Genomic DNA, 14,523 nt, shown 5'->3' with positions numbered 1-14,523 from the left:
GCCGACCTGTCATACCGATCTCAAGCCCATCTAATCTACACTATTCCATGTACGTCCATATGCTTATCCAATGACGACTTAAATGTACCTAAAGTTGGTGAATCTACTACCGTTGCAGGCAAAGTGTTCCATTCCTTTACTACTCTCTGAGTAAAGAAACTACCTCTGACATCTGTCCAATATCTTTCACCCCTCAGTTTAAAGCTATGCCCCCTTGTGCTCGCCATCACCATCCTAGGAAAAAGGCTCTCCCCATCCACCCTATCTAACCCCCTGATTATTTTATATGTTTCAATTAAGTTACCTCTCAACCTTCTTCTCTCTAATGAAAACAGCCTCAAGTCCCTCAGCCTTTCCTTGTAAGACCTTCCCTCCAGACCAGGCAACATCCTCGTAAACCTTCTCTGCACCCTTTCCAAAGCTTACACATCCTTCTTATAATGCGGTGACCAGAACTGTACACAATACTCCAAGTACGGCCGCACCAGAGTTTTGTACAGCTGCAGCATAACCTCTTGGGTCTAGAACTCGATCCCTCTATTAATAAAAGCTAAAACACTGTATGCCTTCTTAACAGCCCCGTCAACCTGGGTGGCAACTTTCAAGGATCTGTGTACATGGACACCGAGGTCTCTCTGCTCATCTACACTCCCAAGAATCTTACCATTAGCCCTGTACTTTGCCTTCCGGTTACTCCTACCAAAGTGCATCACCTCACATTTGTCTGCATTAAACTCCATTTGCCACCTCTCAGCCCAGCTCTGCAGCTTATCTATGTCTCTCTGCAACCTACTGCATCCTTGATCACTATCCACAACTCTACCGACCTTAGTGTCGTCTGCAAATTTACTAACCCATCCTTCTACGCCCTCATCCAGGTCATTTATAAAAATGACAAACAGCAGTGGACCCAACACCGACCCTTGCGGTACACCACTAGTAACTGGTCCCCAGGATGAACATTTCCCATCAACTACCACCCTCTGTCTTCTTTCAGCATTTTGTACAATAGCTTATTGTGGGGAACCTTATCGAACGCCTTGCTGAAATCCATATACACCACATCAACCGGTTTACTCTCATCTACCTGTTTGGTCACCTTCTCAAAGAACATCTGAATAAGTGATGGTACTTATTTTGATGTAATTTGTTCCAACAGTAATGATGATCTTGTCACATGCCATTACAGTCTGATTTTTATTTTACCTGAAGTTCTCATTTCCTTCACTATTCCCTAAACTGACAGCCCTTTTATCTTTTGCACTAGCCCTCAGCACCACTGCCCCCTTGCTCCTCATCCACTGCTGTCAAGGCATAAAAAAATCTCCAGTATTTTTCAGTTTTAAAAAAAATTGTATCAGACTCGAAATGTTAACTGTTTCTCTCCCCACAGATCTGCCAGACCTGCTGAGTTCCTATTTGTTTTACATTAAAGTACTTATTGAGCAGTGAGCATTAGCTTGTTAAAAACTCTTTGTCAGTGAAAAGCGTGATCATAGGATAACAAATATACAATCGTGGGTGCATTTTAGAAATGTGTGGTAACAACAGACAGGGGCCAGAAGAACACTTCAAAAAAATTGGTTCATCTGGTAACTCCTTCTCAAATTCAATTTTAGAATAAATGAGTCAGATTCTGACCTAGAATTAACTACCTTAAATTAAAGTCGCCTGGTTAAATAGGCAGCTGATAGATAACTGCCACTATAAGTCAATAGAAACCCTTTGCCTGAAAAGGTGACGATGCCTTTAACAAAATGATGAGGTAAAGAGTGACTCATAGAAATTCTAAAGAAGGCAAGAGATTTGAAAGCACGTGGTCAGTGCTAAAGAAAATTTACCTGAATAAGTCACAGATTGCTTGACAATATCTAGAAATTTGGCTCACAATAGGAATTTACTGTAAAGGACCAAGAGGTGCTTTAGTATTATTTACTACAAGCAGCAAAGCCCGCTGAGTGTGGAGTCTGGTGAAGGGATGAATGGAATTTTCTGCTCTCTTTCCGGGCTGCAGCATTTGATTTCCAATTTTCTTCAGCAGAAGGTGCAGGTAAGTTAAAAACTGGCATAAGGAATGGCTGCATCATCAGTACTGTATACACTGCACTGTTTCAGCAGTATAATAAAGCTGACTGGCAATACTGAAACTTATTGGAAGGCTGTACTGATTATAAATTAATTAATTTGCAATTATTGTTTAACACTGAGATGGTAGGTCAGGCCATGTGCTGTGACTGCAGAATGGGGAGGCTTTTGGCTGCTGGTGTGATCCAGTGTAAACCTTTGCAGTGAGATCCAGTGATTGTGGCTTGGGGCCAGGCTGCAGATGCTGTGACACAGCAGAGAGGGGAAAGTAACCTGGACACTTTATTCCAGGAGGTGGTCACACCTCTTAGGATAAGATCTTCTAATTTACTTAGTGATCAGGGACAGGTAGTTGTGGCTAGAAGTGAGGCAGGTAAAGGGACTCAGAGGCCAACAAAGTTGCATCCTCAGCCTTTGCAGTTATTCAACAGGTTTGAGGTTTACTCAATTTATTTAGAAGGAAGTGAGGCTGCCTGGTGGTTGAGTTAACTGAGCATGTCACTGTGGTACTGGAAACCATTCGAGAGAAGATATGTTGTGGTAGTATGTGATGGTACAATGAGGGAATTGATAGTGTTCTCCACAACAAAGAGTGAGAGTACGGATTGCTACATTGTGTGACTGGTGCTAGGGTTCAGAATGTCTCCTCTAGGCTGGAGAGGAACTTTCAGTGGGAAGGACAGGATTCAGTTGCCATAGTCCATACCAATTCCATTGACCATACTAGAAAAGAGGTTCTGCTGAGAGAAAATGGGAAGTTAGACATAAAAGTTAAAAAGCAGAACTTCAAAAAGGTAGTAACCACTTGATTACTATCTGAACCATGTGAGTATTAACATGTAATGAATAAGTTTAAAGAATTGAATGCAGGGTAAATGCAATGTAGATAAAAAGTGAACCATTGACATACTGCACTTGAATCTCCAAAAGCCATTTGACAAGCTGCCACACAAAAGGGAACTGCACAAATGAACAGTTCATAGTGGACAGCATGACTTCCTAGTATAGATGCAGAAAGTGGATGCTGGCTGGCAGGAAATAGACAATATGCATAATTGGATCCCTTTCAGACTAGTAGGATGTCACTGTGCTGGATTGTCAACATTTTATCAGTTATATCAATGATTTATATGAGGGGAACAAAAGCAGGGTGGCTATATTTGCAGATAACACAAAGACAGTTAGAAAAGTATAAATTACACAACAAGGATTCAGAACAAAATAGTCAAATTAAGTGAATGTGTTAAAATCTGACATGGAGTTTAATGTGGTAAGATATAAACTTCTTCACTTCAGGAGAAAGAATTAAAAAAATGTACAGTTTAGGATAGAGAATGGGCGTAAAATTTGGAGATGCAGAGGGATCTAGCTATTCTAGCATAGGAGTTCCAAAAATCTAATATGCAGGCATAGCATGTGATCAAGATTAACAGAATGCAATCCCTTGTTGCAAGATAAATTAAACATATTAGTCAGAAAGTTATGCTCCAGTTATAATGTGCATTCATGAGACCACATCTTGAAAACAACATCAATTTTGGTCACCTTATTTGTGGAAGGATGTAAATGTGTTCGACCAGTTCAGAAGACGTTTACTAATTTGATGCCTGGAAGAATTGGGTCATCTTATGAGGAAGGACTGAATAGGTTGGGCTTGTTTTCATCGGAAATTTGAAGAATGAGGGGTGGTTTGACTGATGTTTATAAGATCAAACTGGTGTCAACATTATAGACACGGAAGGGATGTTTTCTCTCGTAGGTGAGTCACAAACTAGGTGGCATTGTTTTACAATTAGGGGTCACCTTTTTAGGGCAGAGATGAGAGGACTTTCTTTGGCTCAGAGAGTTTGGAGCTCTCTAACAAGGCAGTAATAGCAGAGCCATTGAATACTTTTAAGGTGGAGATAGATAGACTTTTAGGTGAGGTGATCTAAAGTTTACACAGGCAGGTGGGAATGTGGAACACAAAGAGATCAACGATGATTTCATTCAAGGCAGAACAGGCTTGAATTATTGAATAGCTTATTTTGCTTCTAATTTGTATGTTCATGTAACATACATTTGGTGAGCTAATCTGATGCATGTAAATGTTACTATGTTGTACAATGATGTCATATTGATGCCATGGCCATAAAGGTCTCTATTGAAGCAGCTATTCACATCGAGATATTGTCACTGTTTCAAGCTTGTACAATCAGTTAGGTTTCTTTCTGAATTTTCAGCATGTGTAGCTAGAACTTTTATGAAGCTAAGTTTATAATTTTAGTTTTCTTCCTTTCTGAGAAATTTTGTGGCTTCCTTGTGCAGAAATTTAAGGAAATCAATGTTTTAACTTTTTACAGATACTTTTTAAGTCTCCTTCCAAATCTGTTATGTTTACTGTGATATATAGATAGTACAAAATTGTAACACTTGAACTCAATATTCAAGGGCAAACTCAGCATACATTGGAATACCTAAAAATTCAGTATTTTACTTTAATATATAAAAATGATTAGCAAACAAATATAGGAATGTGAATACTGCAGTGGATTTGTGCATTTGCTTAGCTATGAATTCAACTTAATAGTGTAATGAAAGACCTTGAAATTTCTTGGGGATTCTTCCAAAATTCATTTTAGTGCAAGATTGGCCGAAACCACGAAGGATATTAATTGCTGAAAATGGCTTTTCACAGAGTGTGCCACTTGTTTCTTGATTAATTTATGGTGGAACATTGGAAGAACTGTTGTAGAATTTTGAGACTAATTTATTTTCTTGGGTGCAAAGGTCAGGTGAAAAATTAGATTTCAACCCAGTTCCTCAAGAAGAAGAACCAAGAACCCACAATTCAGATCAGCAGTTTCACGGAATGTTCTGAGGAAAGGCTATTGTTTTATGTTTGAAACTATAGACTGATATAGTATGGGATGCTTTTCTAACATTATTATTGCCAGCTGGAGTGACTGTTGATACGTCAGTAATAACATCTAATGAGTTCCCAAACGAAACTGACTCTACCATTAAAGGAATAAACTACAGAAGTTGGGATGAAAGTGGATCTCAACACCAGTGGCATTACCAGTCCCTGTGCATCATACTGATTGCAACTATTCAACTGTTTCTGTACACAGAAATGTCAGCTCCAAAGCCTCTTTGGGGTTTCAGTCTCCAGCTTTACACCCAATGGAGAACTGATGGAAACTCAACAAAAAACACAAGTAGGTCTTCAGCATTCCAAAGCTTTCAGCCCTGTGAAATATCCAACAGGATAAATTATAGCAGAGAGACAGAGCAAGCTATAAAGATTCTCTCTACTTAGTGTTTCAACAACTGAAGCCAGATTGGATGTTAACCGGGTGTCAAAGGCCAAAATGCTGAGTGAGCTAAATGTGTAACAGACAACATCAGAGCAGGGGCTGGTCTCATTGGTGGGGGTCTTATTAACTGTTGAGGACTTTCTTAGTACATGGGGAAGATCATCTCTAGAGTTCAGTAGGGAGGGAGCCACTGTGCCCAGTGCCCAAAAGATGAGCAAAGGTGCAGGTTTCCAGACATTGATACTTTCATCAGCAATACAGTTCAATGCTCTCCTAGTGACCATGCAAATTCAAGTGACGTGCAGAAGAAGAACAGTCAATGTAATCCCATTATAACTAATAAGTTCTAAGGAATGTTGAGATACTATCTTATTTACAATCAAAGCTCTAGTCAGAGTTGTTCAGCATAGAAGCAGACCCTTCGGTTCAACTAGTCCCAACCAAACATAATCCCAAACTAAACTAGTCCCACCTGTCTGCTCCTGGCCCATATCCCTCCAAACCTATATCCATCCAAATGTATTTTAAATGTTGCAATTGTATCCAATCCACCACTTCCTCAGGAAGTTCATTCTACACGCAAACCATCCTCTGTGTAAAAAAAATGCCACGTATGCACTTTTTAAATCTCTCTCCTCTCACCTTATAAATGTTGCCCCAGTCTTGAAATTCCCCATCTTAGGGAAAAGATAATTACCATCAACTCTATTTATACCTCTCATTATTTTGTAAGCTTCTATCAGGTCACCTCGCAACATGCTACACTCCAGCGATAAAAGTCCCAGTCTATCCATCCTTTTCTTAAAACTCAAACCTTCCACACCTGGAAACATCCTGGTAAATCTCTTCTGAACCCTCTCCAGCTTGATAATATCCTTCCTATAACTGGGCAACCAGAGCTGGACACCGTATTTCAAAAGAGGCCTCACCAATGTTCTGTACAAACTCAAACATCATGTCCCAACTCCTATTTTCAAAGGACTGAACAATGAAGGCAAGTGTGCCAAGTGCATTTTTAATCATACTGTCTATATGCAATGCAACCTCTAAAGAATTATATACCTGCACCCAGAGGTCCCTCTTTTCAACAACACTACCAATGCCCTAACATTAATTGTAGAAGCCCTACCATTGTTTGTTGCACCTAAATGCAAAACCTCATATTTATCCAGATTGAACTCCATTTCTTAGCCAATTGTTCCATTTGATAATGATCCCTTTGTAATCTTGGAAAGCCTTCTTCATCGTCTACAATGTCACCAATTTTGCTGTCAACCGCAAACTTACCAACTATGCCTTCTATATTCTCATCCAAATCATTTATATAAATGACAAACAAAAGAGGACCCAGGCCAATCCCTGTGGAACACCGCTGGTCACAGGCCTCAAGTCCAAAAAGCAACCCTCCACCATTACGAGATACTAGGAACTGCCAATGCTGGAGAATCTGAGATACCAAGATGTAGAGCTGGATGAACACAGCAGGCCAAGCAGCATCAGAAGAGCAGGAAAGCTGATTCTTTGGGCCTGGACACTTCTTTAGAAATGGGGGAGGGGGAGGGGATTCTGAAATAAATAGACCGAGCAGGGAAGGCAGATGGAAGATGGATAAAGGAGCAGATAAGTGGAGAGGAGACAGACAGGTCAAGGAGGCAGGGATGGAGCCAGTGAAGGTGAGTGTAGGTGGGGAGTTAGGGTGGGCGTTGGTCAGTCCAGGGAAGATGGACAGGTCAAGGAGGTGAGAATGAGGCTGGTAGGTACAAGGTGGGGGTGTGGTTTGAGGTGGGAGGAGTGGTTAGGTGGGAGAAAGGGCAGACAGGTTAGGGAGACGGGGATGAGCTGGGCTGGTTTTGGGATGCAGTCGGGGGCAGGAAGATTTTGAAGCTTGTGACATCCACAGTGATAACCATTGGGTTGCAGCGTTCGCAAGCATTCCCAAGATTCCTCCACCATTATTCTCTGTCCCCTGCCATTAAGCTAATTGGCAAGCTTACCTTGAATCCCATGTGACCTAAAGTTGACAGCCACATATAAACAATCTTGCTGGCAAAAGCAGTGGCAAGACACAGACCATACGCTGCTAATTGCCACTTGGGGTTGGACTGTGGAGGAAGGACTGCTGAGAAAAATGACAAGGGAAGATAGTGAGTGTCATGCTTATCATCTTCCCATTATCTTGCCATCTTGTCAGCAGCAGGAAAAGGTGCAAAACAGCCCAGCCACAGTGACCAATCAAGGGGCTATGCAGGAATTTTGCCAGCAGAATACGGAACCCACAAGATACACCCTGTCAAGCTCCAGGTGGCTTCTGCAACATGGACCGTCTTTTTCAGAAACTCTTTGGCCCTCAGAGTGCCCTCTCAGTGGTAAAAGCTCCCACCTCCCCCCCAACAGGCAACAGTGATGCCTGCCCACAATGACCATCTCCTACTGAAGAGCTTTTGCTGGGCCCCAGGATTTCACCCTCACCCTGGGACTGCACTTAACTTACTTTGAGGAATCTATCTCAAGGTGCAGCTAGTGGCCACCACTAGCTGTAGTAGTGTTGAGGCCGATGCGCCTTTTCATTGACTGACATCACTCATCCACAGGTGGCCATCTTTAATCATGAAGGCAACCCCAGAAGTAGCCACTTTTCATTGGCTGTTGCCAAAAGAAATTGCTGCCCTGGAAAAAGCCACCCCACCCTCTTCTCCCACCCAAACATTGTGGTCCAATGATTTTGAATGGCAAAGACAATGTTAAATACACTTCCAGTAACAAAGAAAACATAATTTCAACTTTCTCGAACAAGGGGCTTTTTGATTTCAAAATGGAGTGAATGTCAATTTTAATATTCCATAACATGGGGAGTGTGACAAAGACCAAAAAGTGAGGCAGAAGGGTAAGTAGGTAAAGCCAGGAAGTCAATCAGAAATCACAGCTGGATTCACTGTAAGGAATGTATCAATGACCTTCAAACTAAAACTAAAATAGCACAGAGCACGGCAGCATGTGACCTTCTATGAGCAGCAAGATTGGATAAAGGCATAATAAGTACATTCTGTCTAAGAGGAAGATCAGAGCCACACTGTCATTTCGGGCATGCATGATTTCATGTATTATAAATTTCTGATCTGTAAGTACTCTAATGAAATTTTATTTCTGAATTTTATTCATTGCAATCTGACTCTGAATCTCAGTGACTTCTATCATCCCAATGGGATTTCAGTCCCTGCACTGCTTTCTGGCTTCTTTTCAATGAATGCGCTATGGTGCTTTCTATCAGACTTAATTCCAAATAATTACTTCACAATAAGTGTTTGCCGGAGCTCAAGGTCTCTCATGACATGCAGTACTGTAGAAATGCTATGAAGTGCTGACAGAGCACAGAAACATACACAGAACTGAGTAAGCTGATCTCCACAAGCAGGGAGACAGAAACGTGTTTCAAGGTCCAATTTTACTTAATCAACACAATCTTTACCTTTCCTTGTGCATAGACAATAACTGTATCTGTAAAACCTCTTGTTATAATCAATAAAGGTAACATCAGCTCAGCGACAGATTCTGATCCCAGTTTGTTCTTCCTATATTTAGCATATTGCTTATGTTCTTCCACCTATATGAGTAGAAGCATCAAAATAGAAAATGCTAGAAATAATTAACGGGCCAGATAATACTTGCAAAGAGAAAAAGAGGGTTGAAATTTTGGGTGTGATGCCAAGTTGCAAACACAGACATTAATTTTGCTTAACACTCCACAAATGCTACCAGGCTTCTTGAGTATTTACAGCATTTTCTGTTTTAACTTTACATTTCCTGCATCTGCTGTATTTTGCACTCATATTACTAAACGGAGGCATTCTAGCCACATGGCATTGAGCCATAGAGAGGGTAAAAGCACAGAAAAAGGCCTTTCAGCCAAATGAGTCTGTACCAGTCAAAAACAGCAGCCTGACTAATCTGATCCCGTTGTCTGGCATGAGTCAATTACTCGTGTTTGGCAGCACAACTCTTACAGGCAGAGGTTTCCAGATCCCCACCACCTTGTGAGTGAAAAGCTTTTTCCTCACATTTGCTCAACCTCCAGCCAGTGCTTGTACAGAATGCCTCAGCTTTGTTTCAAATTTTAGCTTTTATTATATACAGCACTAGGCTTCTATTTCACCAGGTTCTATAGATCACATTAAATATGTAACACATACTGTATCATACAAACAGTACATTAGTGCTACCCCTATAAGGCCTGTTGCTTATCATGTCCCATTTTCTGAATACATGACTTCTCTTTGTGTTGCATTCATCTCAGAGTTTGGATCCTTCGTATTGAGTATTCTTGCCTGTGCTTTTGTGCCACCAGTTCATGTGGAATGAGTTCCAAGGACCTGGAAGCCACCCAATTGCAAGTAAAGAACAAAACCCAGGATAGGAAAGAGGAGAAACTGGAGGTGGGGGGGAAGAGGGGATGCCAGAGGTAGCCCCAGAAATAAAATGCTGGGTGAATGGGCGTGCGGAGGAGGGGTGCGATGATGATGATGGCGGTGATGGTTGTGGTTGAGAGAATAGTTACTAGCTTGGAGTGTAATTTGTAGAAGGAAACCAGAGGTGAGAGGAAGTTTAACTGCACAAGTAACCATTGATGCTAGTTTTTTAAAATTGTTTTGAAATGCAACAATGATACTGACAGAGGTCTATTTCCCATTATAATTAACAACTAGACAATAACCAACCGGGTAAATTAGTATTATTATTAATCCTATAACCTGCTAATATTCATCTCCCTTGCTTCCCAAGGTACAGTAAGGCTCTCCAGTTTTTTTTTCTTTATTCATTCATGGGATGAGGGCGTTGCTGACCAGACAACACTTATTCACCATCCCTAAGTGCCCAGAGGGCAGTTAAGAGTCAACCACACTGCTGTGGGTCTAGAGTCACATGTAGGCCAGACCAGTTAAGGATGGCAGTTTCCTTCCCTAAAGGATATTAGTGAACCAGATGGGTTTTTCCAACAATAAACAACAGTTTCATGGTCATCATTAGGTCCTTAATTCCAGATATTTTATCAAATTCAAATTCCACCATCTGCTGTGGTGGGATTCGAACCTGGGTCCCCAGAATATTATCTGGGTTTCTGCATTAACAGTCCAGTGATAATACCACAAGGCCATGGCCTCCCCCATCTTCATCTCTTCCAATCTCTCCCATAATCACATTCCCCACAACACCAAAAATATTCTTGTGTTCTTCCTTTTTATACATATGTCCAGTTCCCTTTGTAATGAAATTATACTCATGACTTCAACGGCCACGTGATGATATGTCCTCACCCTAATGACCCTCGGTTCAAGAAATTTCCTTTCCCTTTCCTAGTTTCTTCTGGTGAGTTGCTGATTTTTCATTATTTAATTCCCTGTTAAGGTGTCTTGTTGTACAATGGTAGACACCTACCTCTGGCTTCAAGTCTGCTGCCAGGATTTGTTGGTCATAGATGTTAGATTTATAACATGGTTAAAAAAGGTTAATTGTCAGCCTAAAAATTATCACAATGTATCTGATGGCCATTGATAACAGCAAAAATGTTTGCTGGTCAGCCATTGTCTAAACCACTAGAGTACTTTGTCCATTAATATGGACAATCCAATGGAAGTCCATGGTCCACACACTGGAAATGAAAACAGGAGAAAATACAGACAGATAGTTCTTCGTACTATCGTCAAGTGAAATAATTTTTCACCATTTACCTGGGTTTCAATTACCCCTTTACAGGCTGTTCTTCTCTCAGTTCTAATGGAATTCACCAACTTGTAGCTGTTCCTGGTTCTTTGGGAAATGTTGGTCCCTATACCCAGAGCAAATTAATTTCCTCTTCCTCTAGCCCCAATCAGTCCACCACTAGATGCTATTATTTTAGTTCCCTGGTCGCCATTGTGTCCTCCACTCCCCACACCACAATATGCAATTTTCCACTCTGCATCCTTCCTCTGAACCAACTTCCCTTAATTCTTGGCCTCCACTGTTGGACTCCAATCCCACAGTTTCCTTTTGATCCTGCAAAACTCCATCTGTTACCTAATCCCCAAGTTTCCTATGATCTTCCAGAATCCTTGGGCCCTTTCCTATCACGCCTATTTCAAAGACTCAGAATTGGGGGCTCCATTTAGACAGTTGATCTCTCAGACTACTGGAGGCACAGCCTTGGCAAAGTTGGCCTGATTTTTGGAAGCACATAGCTATTCTAAGGTGACCACGTGTCCTATCATTGACACTTTGAGGGAATGATCATAAAGTATGTTTCCAAGGTGAGAAAGATAGCTAGTTTCTTGCATAGGAGACCAGGGGAACTTATCCGTCTGGTTTGAGGTGAGGGTGGTCCATTTGTCCAATCATACTTTGATCAAAGTCACAAAGGAATGAAATAATGGATGAATTCTAAAACCCACCCTGCTGCATTAACGCCCCATTCCTTTAACCTTCTCCTACAACATGACAGAAATCACCTTCTCACGCTGGATCCTGTGAGATGCTAACTGATAATCTTTTGGATCCATAAACTTCTGGTGACCATGGGACCAATGTCAAAGCCTGTGATAGCTTAATAAAATTTATCCACATGCATTTGTCAGTTTTTAATATGCTCACTGGCATGTGATCAGGTGGGTTTGCTCAGTACTGGGGTGGGAGGGGTTGCGGCCACTTAATCACCACATTACACACTCCCCCGTCCCCCCCACCCACTGGGTATCATAAAAGGAAAAAAAATCCACCTTTAATCATCCCTATTGACTGGATACCACCAAGATGGTTGGAGAATTTGATACATCATAAGAATGCAAGGTTTTCTGTTCTTTTACAAATTTAGATTTGACTATAATTGATGATGATGAGTTTGGATATGAAGTTAATTGCATGATTGGACAGGGAAAGTAATGGCAATTTTTTTTATTTGGACAAGGAGCAGTGCAGTGGAGTGCAACTTTACTTTGCAAGGACTGATTATTGTTTTTATTTGTACCTATAGTTTCTTCAGTGGTTCATTATGCTTGTTGCATGCTAAACGTGTGTGCAGGTGTGTTCCGCTCTTGGACAAGATGACTTTGCTGTTTGGAATTGATCTCATTTGTTACTTGATAGCTTATCTTCACAGAAGAAGCTCTCACCACTTCAGTTAAAAATGGTTTTTAAGGTAAGTCACCGATCGAACAATGTTCAACACCGATCCATAGTCCTCAGATCTGGAAGGGGTGGGATCTTGGCTGGCCAGCTGGACAGCTGCAGGTGCCTGGTCCCGCTGTTTTTCAGGAAGGGATCAATGATCTCAGAGCAGAAAAGTCAGCTGCTGGCCAATCAGAAACAGCTCTATTAAATGGCAGCTCATTTTATTTAGAACATTACAGCACAGTACAGGCCCTTCTCCCCTTGCTGTTGTGCCGACCTGTCATACCAATCTGAAACCCATCTAACCTACACTATTCCATGTACATCCGTATGCTTGTCCAATGATGACTTAAATGTACTTAAGGTTGGCGTACCTACTATCCTTGCAGGCAAAGCGTTCCATTCCCTTACTACTCTCTGAGTAAAGAAACTACCTCTGACATCTGTCCTATATCTTTCACCCCTCAATTTAAAGCTATGTCCCCTCGTGCTCGCCATCACCATCCTAGGAAAAAGGCTCTCTCTATCCACCCTATCTAACCCTCTGATTATTTTATATGTTTCAATTAAGTCACCTCTCAACCTTCTCTCTAATGAAAACAGCCTCAAGTCCCTCAGCCTTTCCTCGTAAGACCTTCCCTCCATACCAGGCAACATCCTAGTAAATCTCCTCTGCACCCTTTCCAAAGCTTCTACATCCTTCTTGTAATGCGTTGACCAGAACTGTACGCAATACTCCAAGTGCGGCCGCACCAGAGTTTTGTACAGCTTCACCATAACCTCTTGGTTCCGGAACTCGATCCCTCTATTAATAAAAGCGAAAACACTGTATGCCTTCTTAACAGCCCTGTCAACCTGGGAGGCAACTTTCAAGGATCTGTGTACATGGGCACCGAGGTCTCTCTGCTCATCTACACTACCAAGAATCTTACCATTAGCCCCGTACTTACTATGGAGGTAGTGGCTCCTGCCAGTATAACTCACCATCCAAGGCCTAACAACATTGCTGGATTGCAGGCCATCATCCCACCTTAATAATTGGCACCCTCCCTCACCAAACTCACAAACACGAGACACAGCAAACCTTAATTCATCTTCACAAGGCATGTTCCAGTGACAAGGTTCGGCGAGACAGGGCATGGACTGCTTCCATATCTGAGGGGTATGGATTGGTATTGAACGTTGTTCGATCAGTGAACGTTTGCACATTTGAAGTAACAATAGAGAGAAAGGTCAATAAGAAAGCAGATGAAGACGGTTGGCAAAAGTCTTTAAACATTCTTCCCAACAACTCTCTGAATGAGCCCACAGCAAACCATTCAAGGAAGCAGGTCTGCCACTTTCTCAAGAGCATTCAGGGATGAATAGAATAGAATACAAAAGCCTTTATTGTGACATGCACTCCAATGAATGCAGTGAAAAATTTGTAATGTCGCTACTTTAGTACCATCTTAGGTACTGGGTACTTAGGTACCAGATACTTTAAGCGTTTGTTACAGAATTGAAAGAGTTAAAAAAAAGTCCAGCATAGGAATACAAAGTTTTAAAAAGTATTTGCATTACTTAAAGTCCAGAATAAGAATAAAACATATCCTTGAAAAATACTCAAATTATAGTCCTTCTCACCGAGTCTGTGCCCTCTGGCTTCAGAACACAAGGTCTCACTGCCTCCATGCACTGGCCTCAGGCCTAGACTCAGCTCCAGGACTTGCCTCCCAGACTGGCCTGGGCTTGGACTGCCTCCCGCGACATGCTTCCTGCTCTGGGCTCCGGCCCACAATTTGCCTCTGGGACACATCTCCTGTGCTGGCACGGTCTCTGACTCATCTCCTGCACAGGGCTAGATAATGGACTTGGCTCCATTCTCCAGTCCCTCCAGGTAAGTTTACGAAATTAAAAGTTGGGGCAGAAAATCTCCAGAAAAGACGAGAAGGGAAAGAAAGAAGAGGAAAAGGGATCCGAAGAAGCAGAAGAGCTTTGGCTGGAGCGTCCTACTCTCGCC

The 14,523-nt window shown here is 41.8% G+C and overlaps 1 protein-coding gene and 1 long non-coding RNA gene across 14 annotated transcripts in view; one reads left to right on the top strand and one right to left on the bottom strand.

The window, feature by feature from the left end:
* The window catches only part of LOC125453697 (glutamate receptor 4), a 225,062-nt gene that overhangs the window by 127,205 nt on the left and 83,334 nt on the right, over positions 1-14,523 (bottom strand). The window lies entirely within an intron of this gene.
* The window catches only part of LOC125453698 (uncharacterized), a 74,267-nt gene continuing 68,179 nt past the window's right edge, over positions 8,436-14,523 (top strand). The window contains exon 1 of the long non-coding RNA XR_007247819.2: positions 8,436-8,502. This is a non-coding gene — a long non-coding RNA (uncharacterized LOC125453698). The remainder of the gene's footprint in view (positions 8,503-14,523) is intronic.

This window comes from Stegostoma tigrinum, chromosome 6 (assembly GCF_030684315.1).
Source record: "Stegostoma tigrinum isolate sSteTig4 chromosome 6, sSteTig4.hap1, whole genome shotgun sequence".
In the NCBI taxonomy this organism is placed as follows: domain Eukaryota; kingdom Metazoa; phylum Chordata; class Chondrichthyes; order Orectolobiformes; family Stegostomatidae; genus Stegostoma; species Stegostoma tigrinum.
Note: the sequence above shows the minus strand (reverse complement) of the source record. Positions and strands in the feature narration are given on the sequence as shown.